We start from the raw sequence: 19,507 nt of genomic DNA, 5'->3' as shown, positions 1-19,507 counted from the left end.
TAGCAAATCATTCATAATTCATAATTCATGACAATAAAGGAAATAATCCAAAATTAAACTTAAATAAATCGTTCTCGATAAAGCCTATGGTCTCATCTAGCAATCCAATACTCCAAATCTTCAGTTTAAGCGATAACCTGTATATGTGTATAAAATAGATAGATTTGCAGCAATAATATTGAGTCAGCATGCCATTGATTTTGCAAGTTACAATATAATATGAAAGAATGGCAAAACGTAAGTAAAGCGGTAAATAAGCGAAACCAATGAGAAAATAAGTGTGAAGTGAACCACTGCCAAGCGAATCGGGCGCCGGTTATACAAGACGGTCGTATGATCACACTATATGAGAATATGTTGGACCACTCCGAATGCGTATAATAACCAAGTAAGCAAATAACAAGTATCTTTAGCAATTCACACACAATACAACGTTTGCTAATGTTAAGATATATATAATACGAAATACTATAGTACGCATACGCCCACAAAACGTTTGAAAATAAGTAAAACGGGGAAATGATAAAACTCACCTTAATAATAAGCGAGTTAAAGATATATTATGAATAAAGCAAAGAGTCTTCCGATTAACGTGCTGAACGAGTATAAGTAAAAACGAACTTAATGCCGCTAGAATCAATCCAAACGGATGAGTATAACACGAGTTACGTTAATTTTAACGTTTAAACGAGTTGAGTCTGACGAGAATCCGAACATCGAGTCGAAAGTCAGGTTTTCGTCATAGTCCTTAAAATTTTATTACGAGAAGAAAAATCTTTTGGGCCGAACATTGAATCTGACCAGAAGTATGAGAAAACGATAAGTCAAACAGATTGACTATTTAGCCCTTTTTTGGGTTTTAAAGCAGTTGACCTGTCAATACCCTTCAATCTCAAAAATCAAGTGAAGGCTATCGACTAGAGAATGTTTATGAGCGAAAACTCAGTTTACAAATTACCTGGAAAGTGAACGAATAAAGAGATATAACGAGTTAAAGGTCCTTTAACTTGTAAAGTCAACCGGTTCTAAACGATCCTTCAACAAAACACCAAAAACAGAGCAAATCTGAGATAGGCAGAAGGTATGACGGCTGTGGAATGATATGTAAGGCTTATGTAAAGTTTTAAGGTAGAGGTCTAAGGTTCATTTATATAGGAAAAGCAAACCGAACTAATTATGGACTTTTTCTCTCATTTAAGCAAGTGAATACGATTTTAAATGAAAGAATCATTGAAATATTCATAGAGATTTGATCTTGAGCAGGAGGAAACGACTTAGGATTAATATTTTAGTTATATTACAATTACTTTGTCCTTACTTCTATCAAACATACTGAAAATATGCGATTTTATACAATAAACGGGTTAGGAAACGTGATATTACGAACCATAAACGTGCAGCACCCCCAAGACGCTGCACTGCCAGCACCTGGTCCACCACCGCGCGGCGCTTCTGCGTCCAGGTGGTCCATGTTTCAGTTTTGTGCAATAATGGTCCCTATACTTTGGTTTTTATCAATTTATGAACTATATTTGTTATAGTTAGCGAATAACCAATCATTAAAACATTGAGGGTTTAAAGTGAATATAAGGAAACTAGATGACTCATAAATGCAAGGTTTTATTAAAGATTTGGATCCGAAATAGGTTCATACAATGATAAAGTGAAATAAACGAATACAATAAAAACCCAAAATGTAGAGTTAATTTTATTCCATGTAAAAACGAAATATCCAAATATAGAAAATCATTCAAAATTCATAATTTATGACAAGAAAGGAAATAATCCAAAATTAAAACTTAAATAAATCGTTCTCGATAAAGCCTATGATCTCATCTAGCAATCCAATACTCCAAATGTTCAGTATAAGCGATAACCTGTATATGCGTATAAAATAGATAGATTTGTCAACAATAATGTTGAGTGAGCAAGCCATACTTCTCCAAGTTACAATATAATATGAAAGAATAGCAAAACGTAAGTAAAGCGGTAAATAAGCCAAACCAATGAGCAAATAAAGTGTCAAGTGAACTACTTCCAAGCTAATCAGGTGTAACACCCCGACCAAAGGCGGATTTTATGCATCTATCCATCTTTCTTTTTAACGAACAACACCGGAGCACCCCAGGGCGAAGAGCTAGGGCGAATGAATCCTTTAGCAGTCAACTCTTGAAGTTGGCTGGCCAATTCTTGCATCTCAGCGGGTGCAAGACGGTAAGGAGATTTAGCCACGGGGGAAGCACCAGGGACAAGATCAATACGGAACTCGACTTCACGAGCGGGAGGGATACCAGGAAGATTATCAGGAAAAACTTCAGGGAAATCACGCACAACAGGGATATCGCGAAGCTTCTTTCCTTCATCGGGTTTAACCACATGGGCTAGAAATGCAATACACTTCTTCCGCATGAGTCTTTGGGCTTCGGCGCAAGACATAAGTTTAAGACCACTGGAGGGTTTTTCGCCGTAAATGTAAAGATCACCATTTTCTCGAGGTAGGCGAACCAATTTCTTGGCGCAAATAACTTCGGCGCGATTCTTCGAGAGCCAGTCCATACCAATGATAACATCAAAGCTTCCAAGAGGCATAGGGATGAGGTCGATCAGAAAATCGTTTTCGTTAAGGTTAAGCGTGCAATCTTTAATTACCGAGTTTATTAAAACAGTTTCGCCATTAGCCAATTCAACTGAAAAATCTTCTTTTAAGTTATCGCGCGGTCGCGCAAGCTTCTGCTCGAAGGCGCGAGAGATAAAACTTCGATCGGCGCCAGTATCAAAAAGCATAGATGCATAAAATCCGTTAAGCAAAAATGTACCATTAACTACGTCGTTATTCGCTTGCGCTTGGTGCGCGGTTATGTTAAAAGCTCGTCCACGCGTCACTTGGTTCGAAATCTGGTTCACCGGATTCGCTTGTGTGATTTGCACTTGCAGTCTCGGGCACGCGTTCCGGAAATGGCTGGGATCACCGCAGTTAAAGCACGATCTGGGTCGTGGGTTTTGGTAGGTTGGTTGTGGATTCTGCGGGTAGACTGGTGGTGTTGGCGCAATTGGATTGGCGAGAAGGACTCTACAGTTCTCAGCAGTATGACCAGTACGGCCACATCGGTTACAAAGTCGACACGGGGTTTGGGTTGGGTGGTGGAATCTACAGGTTGGGCAAAAGGGATGGTTTCCTGTGTAAGGTTTCTTAGTTGGCGGGGCAGGGAGTGCTGGATTGGTTAAGGCATAGTTATGGACTACAGGAGGTGCTGGGTAGGTTGACAGTGGGTTAGGCGCGTAAACTGGGGGTTGGTAAACGGGTTGCTGGACAATGGGCGGGTTGGTAAGCGCATAGGCCTTGCGCCTGCGCTTGAGGTTGTTACGGTTTGAGGGTTCTGGTTTGGTTTCTGCGGGTTCAGGGACAGTTTTGGTGGTTTTGGTCTTCTCAGTTCCCCGCAGGAACAGAGTTCCTGCTCTGACATGGTTGTCGCTGAGCACAGCGGCCAACTCAATAGCGTCAGGGAGGGTAACTGGGTTTCTGGCCCATACAGAATCTTGAATTTCCATGGGGAGACCCCCAAGGAATTTCTCGATGGCTCGGCGGGAAGGGGTAACAAGGTGAGGGACCAGTAAGCTTAGCTCGTGGAAGCGCGTCGCGTACTCGCGCGCTTCACCGCTGTATTGCTTCAAGTTCCAGAATTCTTCCTCCAGGCGCTTAACTTCGTTGGGAGGGCATAATTCTCGCGTAAGAATTTCCTTGAATTCCTCCCATGTCATGCTAGAAGCAGCCTCTGCGCCACGCGCATGAGCTACTCCATTCCACCATGTAAGCGCTCTGGATTCCAGGACACTGGAAGCATATAGGGTTCGTCTGTCTGAGGGGCATTGGGTGTGAAGGAAAGTGTTTTCTATCTTCTCGAGCCACTGGAGCATCACGGTGGCTCCTTCAAGACCTGTGAACTTCGGAGGGTTACCCGCATTAAAGGACTTAATGTTATAACTGGAGGTATTAGCATTGTTTTGGCTCAAAGCTTGGGCTATTGCGGCGGCCATTTCCTGGGAACGTTGCTGTCTACGCATGCGCGAGGCTTCTCTTCTCTGAAATCGGCGAGATAGCGGAGGCATTCTATAAAAGTTTTAATTTTAGTTAATATCTTGGTTTTATCGCAAAGTATAACTTTATAAAGCTTGGTTTCACGGAGTTAGATGCTATCAAAAGTTAAAGTAAAATAAATGACCCAAAATGCAGACTTAATAAAGGTAACAAATTCGAATCAAGAATCGACAATTCATGTATCACCATGACTTTCCGAATTCCCAATTTAAAATATACGAGCAAACGAGCATTGGAGATTGACGATTCATGTATCACCATGACTTTTCAATCTTCAATATAAAACATACAAGAAAATGAGTATTGGAGGTTGACAATTCATGTATCACCATGACTTTTCAAGTCTCCAACCTCAGAACATAATCGTAAATGGAAATTGAAAATCAACTATTCATGTATCACCATGACTTTTCGGATTTTCAAATCCCACAAACGAATATGTAAGTAAAATCAATAAAAATCGAAATTCAACCAAAATCGAAATATCGCGAAATAAAACATAAAATCATATACTGCGCAAGTGCGAGCATATTCATAAATAACGAGTAATTAACAATAAGCGCGCAAACATGAGATTTCTCTCATGCGCGAGAAGGGACTCTTAGGTATTCTAGGCCGTTACGTCTAACCACCTATCCTAAAGTCAACCTGGCTCTGATACCAATCTGTAACACCCCGACCAAAGGCGGATTATACATCGGGGCGCCACATATTGTTTCATTACTCGTGACACTATTGGTGTCAATATTTATTAATACACATTTTATCGCGCACGCGCAGCGGGGAAAATAAAGAACATAAATCAAACATAAATCAATATATTATAAATTATAACATTCAAACATCATTAACTTGTCCTGATACATTTTAATTCTAGGTCCAAAAGTAAAAACGTCCTACGTGTCCACAAGCTCCAAAACAGCTACTGCAAACCTGAACATGTGTTAAAATAAACGTCAAACACTTGCGTGTTGGTGAGAAATCAAGTTTAATACAATACATAGATAACAATAAATCTGCGCGCAACATGTGTATGTCTGGTTTTCAACAAGGGTGTAATCTGATCGGGACCAACTCTAAGAGACAAGACTGCCAGTGCTCACAATTGAGCTCACAAACAAGACTAACTGTGCATGTGTAAACAAAAGAGAAAATCATAAACGAATGTTCTCCCGTGTTCATCTAATGGTACCATGAAAACTGCGGAATAGACCGTCCATACGGTTAATGATCCACACATACAAATAAACAGCCAAGTCTACGTCCGCAACACATGGGATACTGCGCGACTAAAGTTCATAAACAAGTTTGAGACTCTAAGTTGTATGAACACATGAACATCCCAAAACATTAAAAGCAAAAAGGGATTAGATACGAGATAACTCACTTGATAAATGATGCGGTGATAGATAAAGCAAGAACCAACTTTAAACAAGCACAAGTTAACCTATAAATAAGATTATTGTTTTAATGATTTGTTTTAAGTCTTGATTATAAGTTAGCATAATTAATAAGTAAATTATAATATATATTACCGGAAAAGTAGGAAGAACAAGGAGGAAGACGGAGGCGGCAGAGAGAGCAAGGAGCAAGAGAACAGGAGAGATTAAGTGTTTTGTGTGTGTAGTGTTAGGAAAAATAATGTTATTATTTATAGAGAAACCCTAGGAGACACAAACCCTAGAAAAAGGGGGAAAAGATCTCAAAAAGTAAAAGAAAAGATATCAACGGTAAAAAGTTCTGAAAAGTAAAGATATCAAAAGATATGGCAGCTGCAGGGGGCAAGATAAAGCTGTCAGGGAAACAGTAACAGGCATGGGCGGGTCAGATAAAGGTACTGGTCAAGCATGGCAAAAGCAGATCTCAAAAGATAATGTCAGTCACTTTTCTACCAACCAATGGGGGTTGGTACGCATGCTGCGCCGAAAGTAACTATTCAGACATTAGATAGGTTAGGTCAACAGCACAGAAGATAAGACAACACAAAAGCATACAGGCTGGAATAAACAGAAGATACAAGGGTTAAGCGCGGGAAGGCTGAGTGCGCGAGCGCGAAGGCTGGCACAACAATCCTTAGCGTGCTGCGGGAAGAATCACAAATCCTTAGCGTGCTGCGTGAAGAACAAGAATTCTAAGCGCATCGCGGGAAGAACATACATTCTTAGCGCATTGCGGGAAGAACATGCATTCTTAGCGCGCTGCGAGAAGAGTTCTCTTCACGCATCGCAGGAACAAGATGTCTTCACGCAGGCTTCCATGTAAGGAGTCTGGCGCGTGGAGCTGCAGACATCCTTAGGCGGGAAGAACCAAAGGACAAGCAAATGAGGGAAACAAGGCGTAAGGGCGGGACGGCGACAAGAGGGAAAAGAAGGCGGAAAGAGAGAAGGAAGAGGGAGGGGACGGCGGAAAGAAAGAGAGAGAAAGAGGCGGGAAGGAAAATATATATTATTATTAAAAGTAAAATATAAGTATAAATATTAAATAATAAAAGAGAGATCGGGTCAGAGAAACGGGTACCTGGATCGGGTCGGATCGGGCAGATGTCACATCAGGCGCCGGTTATACAAGACGGTCGTATGATCATACTATATGAGAATATGTTGGACCTCTCCGAATACGTAAAATAACCAAGTAAGCAAATAACAAGTATGTTTAGCAATTCACACACAATACAACATTTGCTAATGTTAAGAAATATATAATACAAAATAATATAGTATGCATACACCCCCAAAACGTTTGAAAATAAGTAAAACGAGGGAATGACAAAACTCACTTTAATAATAAGCGAGTTAAAGATATATTAAGAATAAAACAAGGAGTCTTCCAATTAACCCACCAAACGAGAATGCTCAACAGAACCTGAAACTTAGCGATATGAAAGTATAAGTAAAAACGAACTTAATGCCGCTGGAATCAATCCAAACGGATGAGTATAACTCGAGTTATGTTAATTTTAGCGTTTAAACGAGTCGAGTCTGACCAGAATCGAAACTTCGAGTCGGAAGTCGGTTCTAGTCAGAAACCTTAAATTTTTATTACGAGAAGAAAAGTCTTCTGGACCAAACGTTGAATCCGACCAGAAGTATGAGAAAACGATAAGTCAAAAAAATTGACTATTTTGCCCTTTTTCGGGTTTTAAAGCAATTGACCAGTCAATACCCTTCAATCTTAGAAATCGATTGAAGGTTATCGACTAGAGAATGTTTATGAACGAAAATTCAGTTTACAAATTACCTGGAAAGTGAACGAACAAAGAGATATAACGAGTCAAAGGTCCTTAAACTTGTAAAGTCAACCGGTTCTAAACGATCCTTCAACAAAACACCAAAAACAAAGCGAATCTGAGATAGGCAGAAGGTATGACGGCTGTGGAATGATACGTAGGGCTTATGTAAAGTTTTAAGGTTCGTTTATATAGGAAAAGCAAACCGAACTAATTATGGGCTTTTTCTCTCATTTAAGCAAGTGAATACGATTTTAAATGAAAGAATCATTGAAATATTCATAGAGATTTGATCTTGAGCAGGAGGAAACGACTTAGGATTCATAGTTTAGTTATATTACAATTACTTGGTCCTTACTTCTCTCAAACATACCGAAAATACGCGATTTTATACCATAAATGAGTTAGAAAACGAGATATTACGAACCATAAACGTGCAGCACCCCCAAGACGCTGCACTGCCAGCACCTGGTCCACCACCGCGACGCGCTCCAGTGTCTAGGTGGTCCATGTTTCAGTTTTGTGCAATAATGGTCCCTATACTTTGGTTTTTATCAATTTATGAACTATATTTGTTATAGTTAGTGAATAACCAATATTTAAAACATTGAGGGCTTAAAGTGAATATAAGAAAACTAGATGACTCATAAATGCAAGGTTTTATTAAAGATTTGGATCCGAAATAGGTTCATACAATGATAAAGTGAAATAAACGAATACGATAAAAACCCGAAATGTTACAACCATCGTCACTAATATTGTTTGTTTGCATCATCTAGATTCAATCCGAGTGAAAGGTATGTCAGTATTTTTGGTTAAAATTTGTTTTCCTACATTATGATTCGGTTATCTCAGATTATTTGTGGGTATGGAATGCAGGTTACTGGGTGTGTATTTGGTGGGGATTGACGAGTTTTGTTGATTAAGTGGGTATTTGATGTCAGTTTCATCGGGTTGGGTTCATCTGATTGTTGAAAGTTTGGCTGGATTTTGGTAAAATTAGTTGTGTTTTTCAACTTTTGGCCATGTTTTCAAGGTTTTTGGTTAACGGAATTTTTTTCCGGCGAGATGTCGGGTCAAAGTTTTTGGAAAAGTTTAATAAAAAGTTTGAAAAGTTATTGAGTTAATATGTGCTTTTGGCCCGGATTTTGATACGTGTTGGTGATATCGTTTGTTTCTGGGTAATGGAATTTTTTTTTCGGGCGAAGTGTTAGTGAGAAGTTTTGAAAATTTAACAACTATGTGTGTCGGTTTGTTGGGATTTTGTGAGTTTAAAGGTGTTTTGTTGGTTTAATTGGATTGTTAAAGTTGTTAGTTATGGTTTTTGAAAAATGACGGGTTATGCTTATGTTTTGGTTTTGCATGTCACACCCCACCTAGGATGGGGTACTTACAATGACCAGCTAGCACAGACTTACAGCGGAAAAACAATCTTATATAAAAACTAAAATATTTATTACATGTCTACCTATTATACATACTACAAAACACAATCATAATAGGATAAAAAGTTTAAACTATTCCAACACTTAGCAGCTAATTCCATGCGCTTATTTATCAACATGTTAAACATGCGCAGGTAAAAATACATCAGCACAAAACTGGTGAGTCACATAAACCGACACATTAAATAAATTGATACTAAAACAATTTGTTGATCAAGTCTGAACTCATTGCATGCAACGCCATAATTAAAACCCACCGCGCTTCACATTAAAGTCGGGTCAGCATTATATATTCGCACATACAAACTTTACGCACGTCTGCTGCTGTATTAAGTGCATGTTCCCTTGAGAAAATATAATGATCATTATAATATATATATAACACCTTTGGTGCCACACCATATATGCCATGAAAAAACATGATAAATCATAGTCCAAATAGTTTTATAACATTGTATTAGAGTTTTGAAAATAGTTTAATTAACTTACCGGAACAGAGTTCTTAAGTTTACTTTGGCTCTTCCCACTTCAACTGGAATCTAGTATTAAATACACTAGCTCACTTATTCATGTTAATAAAGTAATGTTCTAACACTCCTAGGCCCTTTGTATAACAACTGTTATGATCGTGCACAATATTCAAGTCCGGACCATATTATGGTCTCAATAACCGTACCCAGTAATTGTTCATCATAACCATTCATGATCAAAGTGACCATATCATATCACAGCTTAGTTGTGCACCTTCTAGATAGGTCATGCTAAGCTCATAGGGCCTACCTACTCTAATGGGTTACAACCCTCATGCTCGTATTTTGTTTATTAGAACTTTAAAACTTACAGATTACTTAAGGTTTCCTAATTTACCTTTAAAGAATTAATAATTAATATGATTTTATAATTAAAAATAATTATTTCATTAAAGAAAAGAAAGAAGAAATACCTATTGCCTCGGCTGGAGAGGACTGAAGAATTGTATGTGATCATGAAGTGTAGTTCAATTTCTATTTATAAAGTATTGACCGACTTCATTCATATAGTTGATTTACACAAATAAATAAATAAAATAAATAAAAATATGAAGACGTGGAAAGTAAGCATGGTCTGCAAGTTCAATTTCAAAATTATTATTTAACATTATTCTTATTATTATATTATATTATTATTGTAATTAGTATAGCCTAAATGTTGTTTTTCTTATGAAACTTTCAAAATATAATATTCTATAAAGTTACAAATATATCATTAGGACAAGCTCATTTTTCTCTACGTTTTGACTTAAGTTTCATTGAAAACTGAGTAATATCAAATATAATATATTTTATTACTATTAAATGGTATCTCATAAAATTCATCGCTTGTCTCAATACCTAATACCTCAGATAATCATTTTACTTTTGTTTACTCATTTGTCAATTTTTTTTATGCACATTTAACCACTCTTGAGTATGAGCTATAATATTTTGCTTATATATAAAATTGGGATGTTACAAATATCCCGTACCAATTGAGGGTTTCGTCCTCGAAACCATTTATGTTGTGAATAATTGTGTTATATGCTTTCACATTACTTTTTTTTTTCCCGAGTATCTAAGATCATTTCCTATGTTTCCATTGTAATTTAATTTGGTCAATTTCTTTATTTTGGTGTTTCTTACCTTGATGCCATTTAGTGGTATATTGGTACTTTTATTGTTTAAACATTTTCTCAAATGCGTTCCATGAATACTCTTTTATACTTTTGATATTTCTAAATGATAAGCGGCCTTTCCTACACGAGCAATCTTTCTGAAAGGTGTTATGTATCAAAGGCTTTGTTTCCTACGTTTTTGGGATCAAATGATCTATTTTCCAAGGAGATACTTTTAAAATGACTAAATCCCCTACATTAGATTCAATGGGTCGTCTACATTTGACATATGACTTATGTTGGTGTCCTGTGCAGCGTTATATCAAGTTTGAATTTGATCGATTTTCTCGAAAGTAAGCTCAACTGCTTAAATGCTTCCTAGGTCCTTTTTAACCTATTTCTCACCCAACATACAGGGGTTCTACATTTGTTTCCCATATAATACTTCATATGTTGGCATATTGATACAAGAATGATAACATTTATTGTAAGAAAATCTGGTAATGCTAAATATTTATCACAACTGCCTTTAAAATCCAATACATGTGTAGTAGCATGTCCTCTAAGGTCTATATAGTCCTTTTACTTTGGCCATCTGTTTAAGGATGGTATGCAGTACCGAGTGCCCATCTCTTAAAGGAATTTATTTTAGAGTCTAGAAGTAAATCGAGTGTCTCTATCTGAAACAATACTTAGGTGTCTCGTGCCAATAATCTATTTTATTATTATTATTATTATTATTATTATTATTTATGAGTCTTTCGGCTAGCCTCTCAGAGGAGTAGGTTTCTTGTATTGGCAGGAAGTGCACACTTATCGTTAAAAATCTACTATAATTCAGATACAATGGAATCTTTTGGGAGTTCAGGGGCAACCAAGTAATGAAATTCATTGTTAGATGCTTCCACCTCTAAGTAGGAGTTTCAAGGGATTGTAACTTTCTATATGGTTTTTAAAGTTTGGCCTTAACTTGTAAACAAGTAGCCTTAACTTTTAAACATTTCCAATATATTTAACGATGTTGTGTATTGTATTGGGCCACCAGTATATTCTCTTTAAATCGTACTACATTTAATTAGCTCTGGAATGGATTGAATACCAAAATTTTTGTGCCTCATTCGTTATTTTATTTATGTATTTTTAATTCTCGTATTCATAGTATCCTTAATCTGACACCATTTTCAACTAAGTCCTTAACTTGTCCAAAAATTCCATCTTTCTTTATATTTCTTCCTTTAAAGACTCCGTTTGTGTTGCTTTTATTTCAAGCATTAGATCAGAAATAGGATTAATTTATAAGCTCTGATCTTAAGAGACAACCAATTATATTTTTATTTTTGTTATTTATTTATTTTTAGCATACGGCATCAACAAATACATTTCCCTACCTTAGATGATATAGGATTTCAAAATCAACTCCAACCATATATGTTTTATCGTTTTTCATATCCTTTTGTTCGAAAAAAATTATTTCAAACTTTTGTGATCTATGTAGATGGTGCACTTGTTCTCACAAACATAATGCTTATATATCTTATGAGTGAAGACCACTGTTCCAAGCTCCAGATGGGTAGTTGGGTAGTTAGTCTCTCTTGGTTTTAATTATCGAGAGGCATATGACCTTATCTTGCTACAAAATACACATTCTAATCCTTAATAAGAAGAATCTGAATATATCAAAGGATCTCCAAGTCATTGTAGCGGGGTCAAACTAGAGCTTAAGTTAAGCGTCTCTTTCACCCTTTTTTTTTACTATGACCTATACAAATATCCTTTCTAGTTAACTGTTTAAGGGGTGTCGCTATCCTAGCAAAATCTTGGATGAATTGTCGATAATACCCAACCAAACCTAAGAAATTTCTTACATCAATAGGTGCGTCAGGTTTCTCCCATTTTGTTATAGCTTCTATCTTCGTGGTATCCACTTGTGTCTTTTGAGTGCCAAAGAACTGCACCTCTTTCATATTTTGAAAATTTGGCATACAATTTGTTTTTATCTCAAGGTTTCTAGGACTTCGAGTAAGTGATGTACGTGTTCATGTCGAGTCTTGGAGTAAACTATAATATCATCAATAACTATGTTAATATATTTATCTAACATTAGCTTACATACTTTATTTATCATGTCTATAAATGTAGTCGATGCATTTATAACTCCAAAGGACATGACTAAGAACTCATAATGTATGTACTTAGTACGAAACATTGTCTTTGGAATATATTCAATTTAATGGAATCCTGACCTTAGGTCAACTTTAGAGAACTAACACACACTTTGTAAAGGGTCAAATAAATCATCGATCCTAGGCAAATGATACTTATTCTTGATACTTAGCTTATTCAAATCACGATAGCATATACACATTCTAATACTATCGCATTTCTTGCTCACACACAGTATTGGTGCACTCTAGGATAGATACATGGTTGAATAAATTCTATATCAAGTAACTAACGTGTTTGTATCCTTAGTTTTATCGCAATGGAATGTATCAAAGATAATTTCCATTCTGACAACCTACCTTTGACTTTCTAAGGAATCCAACATAAAGTCCTTATATGTGTACTTGGTTTATCTAGTGTCAAATCTTGATGCATATTTGACTTGTTTTTATCGAAGGTTTCTATACTTATACACCTTTGTGCCTCTCGATTAAACTACAAACTCCTAAGAGAGTTCTACAACTCAGCCCATAAAGGGAATTTTGGCTTCGAACATCTTTCTTTCTTCTATTACAATTTGTCTCTGGGTCAATTCCGGGACTTGTTTTGTATTGTTCTTGTGGTTATGTGGAGACGCCGATCTTATATGGTTACCTTCACATCGAATATCCGAATCTTCCTTCCCTACCACGATCCTTTCTTGGGTACCGGACACGTTTATGTTCTCACTCGATTACCCGAATCACAGGCCTAGGATATTCTATTTAGGCCTGTGATTTAAAGTGCTCTAGATTTCAACTAAGGCAATTATATATGCACATTCATCTATGCATTTTTCTTTTCCTGCCTACTATCTGCTTATTTCAGTACAATACAATGTTTGCGAGATCATAGCAGTGTCATTTATTAACCTTCATACTGGCCAGGTACAGAAGCAATTAATGATACACACCATAATACTCCCAACTACCATACTGTACCTTTATCATACAAAGTTCGGCATAAATATGATTTTGTTTTTTTAACTTGAACTATCTAAAGGTTAAACTTCGTCTGGCTTTCACTATTCCTCTTTATATAAGAGATTTAACCGTCCTTATCCCTAAAGTATTCTAGTTTAAGCCTAGGTATTCATATTAGATACCTAATTCACTAAAAACTCATGCTCTGATACCAACTTGTCACACCCCACCTAAGATGGGGTACTTACAGTGACCAGCTAGCACAGACTTACAGCGGAAACACAATCTTATATAAAAACTTAAATATTTATTACATGTCTACCTATTATACATACTACAAAACACAATCGTAATAGGATAAAAAGTCTAAACTCTTCCAACACTTAGCAGCTAATTCCATGCCCTTATTTATCAACCTGTTAAACATGCTCAGGTAAAAATACATCAGCAAAAAGCTGGTGAATCACATAAACCAACACATTAAATAAATTGATACTAAAACAATTTTTTGATCAAGTATGAGCTCATTGCATGCCATGCCATATTTATAACCCGCCCGCTTCACATTAAAGTCGGGTCAGCATTATATATTCGCACATACAGACTTTATGCACGTCTGCTACTGTATTAAGTGCATGTCCCCTTGGGACAATATAATGATCATTATAATATATACTATACCTTGGGTGCCACACATGCAAATACATGATCAATCACAGTCCAAATAGTTTTATGAGCATGTATTAGAGTTTTGAAAATAGTTTAAGTAACTCACCGAAATAGACTTCTTTAGTTTACTTTGGCTCTTCCCATATCAACTGGAATCTAGTATTAAATATACTAGCTCACTTATTAATGTTAATAAAGTAATTTTCAAACACTCGTAGACCATTTGCATAACAACTGTCATGATTGTGCATGACTATTCAAGTATTAATGTTAATAAAGTAATTTTCAAACACTCGTAGACCATTTGCATAACAACTGTCATGATTGTGCATGACTATTCAAGTCCAGACCATATTATGGTCTTAATAACCATAACCAGTAATTGTTCATTATAACCATTCATGATCAAAGTGACCATATCATATCAGAGCTTAGTGATGCACCTTCTAGACAGGTCATGCTAAGCTCATAGGGCCTACCTACTCAAATGGGTTACAACCCTCAAGCCTGTAATTTGTTTATTAGAACTTTTAAACTTACAGATTACTTAAGGTTTCCTAATTTACTCCTAAAGAAGTAATAATTAATATGATTTTATAATTCAAACTATAATTAAAATTAATTATTTAATTAAAGAAAAGAAAGAAGAAATACCTATTGACTCGGTTGGAGAGGACTGAAGAATTGTATGTGATAATGAAGTGTAGTACAATTTCTATTTATAAAGTATTGTCCGACTTCATTCATATAGTTGATTTACACAAATAAATAAATTAATTAAAATATGAAGACGTGAAAGGTAAGCGTGGTCTGCGAGTTCAATTTCAAAATTATTATTTAACATTATTCTTATTATTATATTATATTATTATTGTAATTAATATTATAGCCTAATTGTTGTTTTTCTTATGAAACTTTCAAAATATAATATTCTATAAAGTTACAAATATATCATTAGGACAAGCTCATTTTTCTCTACGTCTCGACTAAAGTTTCATTGAAAACTGAGTAATATCAAATATAATATATTTTATTATTATCAAATAGTATCTCATAAAACTCATCGCTTGTCTCAATACCTAATACCTCAGATAACCATTTTACTTTTTGTTTACTCATTTATCGATTTTTTTGATGCACGTCTAACCACACTTGAGTATGAGCTAGAATATTTTGTTTATACATAAAATTGGGATGTTACATTGCACGTGCGGTTTGAGGTTTATTGTTTTTATTTTGTGTCTTTTAAGTTTAGTTAGTTTAAAAATAAAATTTAAAAATATTTTTCTTACTAGTTAATATATAATTTAGGTTATTTTTAGTTGTAATTTTTCGTTACTGGGGATCGCGACCAAAATGATATACGGCTGTCGCCCGCAGTTGTTTCGACATAGACTTATTTGGTATATTTATTTGCAAATGTCGAGGAAAAGGTCCAAAACGCAGCAGACATTTGATTATGCTTCTCAGTAAAATATGCGAGCCCCGATTAGATATGCGGTCGAATAGATAGAGGTTTTTGGTGTCGCAGTCGAGGATAGCACAGGGGGAGACGAGGAGGATCATATCATTTAACCATTTCTCCCCGATAGTCCAGAAAGTGAGGTGTTTGAATAGATTCGTGACATGCGGTTATTGAGACATTGTGTCAGGACCGTAAATCTGGTGCAAACCTTCAAAAGGTTGACAAGAACACACAGATCTTTTCAACCCAAAGGCCTATTGAATATGCCGGCGGAATCAGAATATTCAACAGATGGGAACGAAGGTATGAGACAATAACAACGAAACAGTTAAATATAGTCGGTACGAACAATATCAAAGACAAAGATTCACTGCATTTAATATGTCATCTAATGTAACAGTGATGGAATATCTAGGGTTTCGTAAAGGCGGCGGCAGAGGTACGAGGAGACAAATAGAATATTCTTTGGAATGTTTGTGCTCTTGTATTTTGTGGCTATCCACTCATTTGCCACGCTTGCCCTAAATTGTAACCTAATACCCTATTTATAGACCCTGACATTCTTTCTAGAATTCCCTAATCATTACATAATGAATGACAAATAAAATAAAAGTGTCGGAGTCTTCGAGCATGATGTATCTTGCTTTAGCAGACTCAATATACATTGTATGCTCGATGAGAGTCTTTTTGGGTCGGATTTATGATAAGGAAGATTGGAATCTTTCTGAACGTCCTCAGAAAACGGCTAAGTATGGACTTCGAGCAAGCCTAGACGATCGAGCATGGTTTTACTACTTCGAGCAAGGCCTTCAGAACCTTAAATGGTTGATTCTTCTTAGTGTTAAGGCTTCGAGCAAGCTACATATCAACAAGCAAGAGTATTCTTCTATCGAACATGGATTGCCAATCGATCAAACAGCTTGATCATACAAGTTTTAACCAACTGTTATGAGCACAGGATGATCGAGCACAGTGGGACAAGCATGGATGCAATAAGAAGATGTCACGTGATCAAAGTAAGGAATTCGAGAACAGTTCAGTTCCCGAGAAATATTTACATCCGAGCATGATAAAGATTGCTGAATAAGTAAAACTGAAGACATCAAGAAGAATGAGCTTGCTCGATGGACTAGTTCGAGCAAAGCTTGGGCCAGTCAAGAGGGATGAAGTCTACTGGAAGGGAATATCTTCTTTGAAGATATTCTAAATAAAGTTTGCTCGAGGAAACTCATCGAGCATACCTAGCATAGTGAGTTTGCTCGAGCAGGATTGTTACCTTGCTCGAGGACTCAACACTTGTATTATTTTGTATTTCATTATGTAATGATTAGGAACTTCTAGAAGGAATGTCAGGGTCTATAAATAGGGTCCTAGGATTCTATTTAGAACATAGATTTATAGGTTGGCACACACAGAATACAAGAAACATTCCAAAAGAATATTCTATTTTTTTCCTCGTATAGTCGCCGCCGTCATACACGAAACCCTAGACATTCCTTTCACTGTTTCATTAATAAATCAGTTAATACAGTGAAGCTTTGTCTTTGAATGAGCTTTTATTGATTATCTATTATTGTTTTGTTTTTGCTATTTTCACTCCTTCATTCCCACTCGTTGGATATCCTGATTCCGCCGGGATATTCAACACGCCTTTGGGTAATCGAGTCGGTGTGTTCTTGTCAAACTTTTTCAGGTTTCACCCGATTCACGGTCCTGATAATTAGTATCAGAGCTTGTTTAAGCTCGCTGAAGGCCACGGGACTGAAGGTGTGTGATAAAGCTTGAAGCTTTACTCTGTTTTACTGCTACAAATCTCAGATCTGATAAAAATGGAAGACCAGGAAGTTTCCACCAACAAGATTCCAAGGTTGTTTGGACAAGAAAACTTCATCAATTGGAAGGTACTCTTCGAAGCAGCTGTGAACTACAACGACCCAAAGCTTTGGACTTCCATCACTGAAGGAAATTATGTTCCCTCAACAGCTCCGAACAACAATGCCACCGTTGAGCTAAAAATGAAAAAACGAGACGATAAGGCTTTGTCTATGATAAAGTTAGGGCTTTCTTGGGAAATTTTGACAACTGTCAATCATCATAAGATCGCAAAGGGTATGTATGATGCAGTTATTAAAATGTTTGAAGGGAATATTGAATTAAGAGACATAAAGTAAGACAGACTGAAGCAGCAACTTGACAGGTTCAAGTTTAAAGATGGAGAAAGATTGAAATCAGTCTTGCAGAGGTTTATGACTATTGTAAACGACATAAGAACGACTGATTTGCAGATTTCTGACTTTAAGCTGAACAAAAAGCTTTTATCATCCTTGTCTGGAGAATGGTACACTGCCAGCAAGTTTATCAAAGAAAATGCCAGTTTTCCCAATTTCAAGTTGGATGATGTGATTGCCTTTCTCAAGGCTGCAGAACATGAGATGATAGAAAATTAAATGATTAGGGAGGACAAGCCAAGTTTTCAAGTGAACAATGCCCTTGTAGCACCTATGGGCAACCTCTCAATCAAGAACCAGCAGCCTATTATTGAGGAACCATCAGACACAAGTTCAACTTGCAGTGGCCAATCAAGATTTAATGTTCAGCTGATTGAAGATAACACTCCCTCTGCAGCAAATGGGCAGTCAACATTTTTGCAGAACAATAATGCTCAAGGGACAGATTATCAAGCATTGTTCTCTATGTTTACTGAGTCATACCATGCTTTTGTCGCCAAGAACCTGATCAACACAAGTATTGTGCAGGAAGATCTTGAGCAAATCGATGCTGATGATTTGGAAGACATGGACTTAAAATTGCAGGCAGCTATGTTGGCTGTGAGAAGCAAAAGGTTGTATAACAGGACTGGTAGAACAAGCTTCAATGGACAAAATGAAAGAATTGGATTTGACAAATCAAAGGCCATCTGTTATAACTGTCAACAACCTGGACATTTTGCTAGAGAGTGTAACATGCCAAAGCAAGCTGGCAATCAAGTGAACCAGAATCAATTCTACTAGAACCAGAATCAGAATTTCCAGCAACAAAGAAATCAGATCACCAACCAAAACCCCTACCAAAATCCGAACAGACCTCAACAACAAACATTTCAATCTCAAAGAAACAATCAAATGCAGGTTCTCACAAATCAGAACAATGTGAACTAGCAGAGAGACCAAGGAAATGTTGCTGTAACCAGGGTGCCACAAGATGGGGAATTTGATTAGAGCAATCATGCAGCCGAAATGGAGAAGGAAAATGTTGCATTTATGGCTAAAGTGCATGACAAGGCTGAATCTTCAAATGCTCAGGAACAATCCTTGAACAGCAATGACTTATGGTATATTGACAGTGGATGTTCCAGGCATATGACATATGACAAAGGAGCTTTAGTCAACTATGAAAGAAAATATGAAGGGCCAGTTGCCTTTGGGAGTGATGAAAACGGAGGAAAGATTGTTGGAAGAGGTACACTCACCAATGGCAAGGTATCCTTTGAGAATGTTCTACATGTTAAAGGACTTCAATACAATCTGTTGAGCATTTCTCAAGTATGTGACAAAGGATACAAGGTAGCCTTCAATGATGAACATTGCTTGATTTTGAAGCCTGAGTTTGTGATTCCAACTGAAATGATAATGATGATGGCTCCAAGAAATGGCAACCTCTATGAACTGAGAATGAATAATGCAACTTCAAGAGGTGGTTCATGCTTTGTTTCCAAAGCAACTGAAAATGAAACCAAGCTATGGCATAGGAAGATGTGTCATGTGAACTTAAAGAACATGAACAAACTTGTAAAAGGTGAACATGTTGTTGGCCTTCCCACAAGAGAGTTCAAATTGGAAGAAAAATGCACA

The sequence above is a fragment of the Bidens hawaiensis genome, unplaced genomic scaffold, assembly GCF_021521415.1.
Source record: "Bidens hawaiensis isolate Kalapana, Puna unplaced genomic scaffold, B.hawaiensis_p1.1 tig00036318_1, whole genome shotgun sequence".
Classification (NCBI taxonomy): domain Eukaryota; kingdom Viridiplantae; phylum Streptophyta; class Magnoliopsida; order Asterales; family Asteraceae; genus Bidens; species Bidens hawaiensis.
This window is presented reverse-complemented; position numbering follows the sequence as displayed.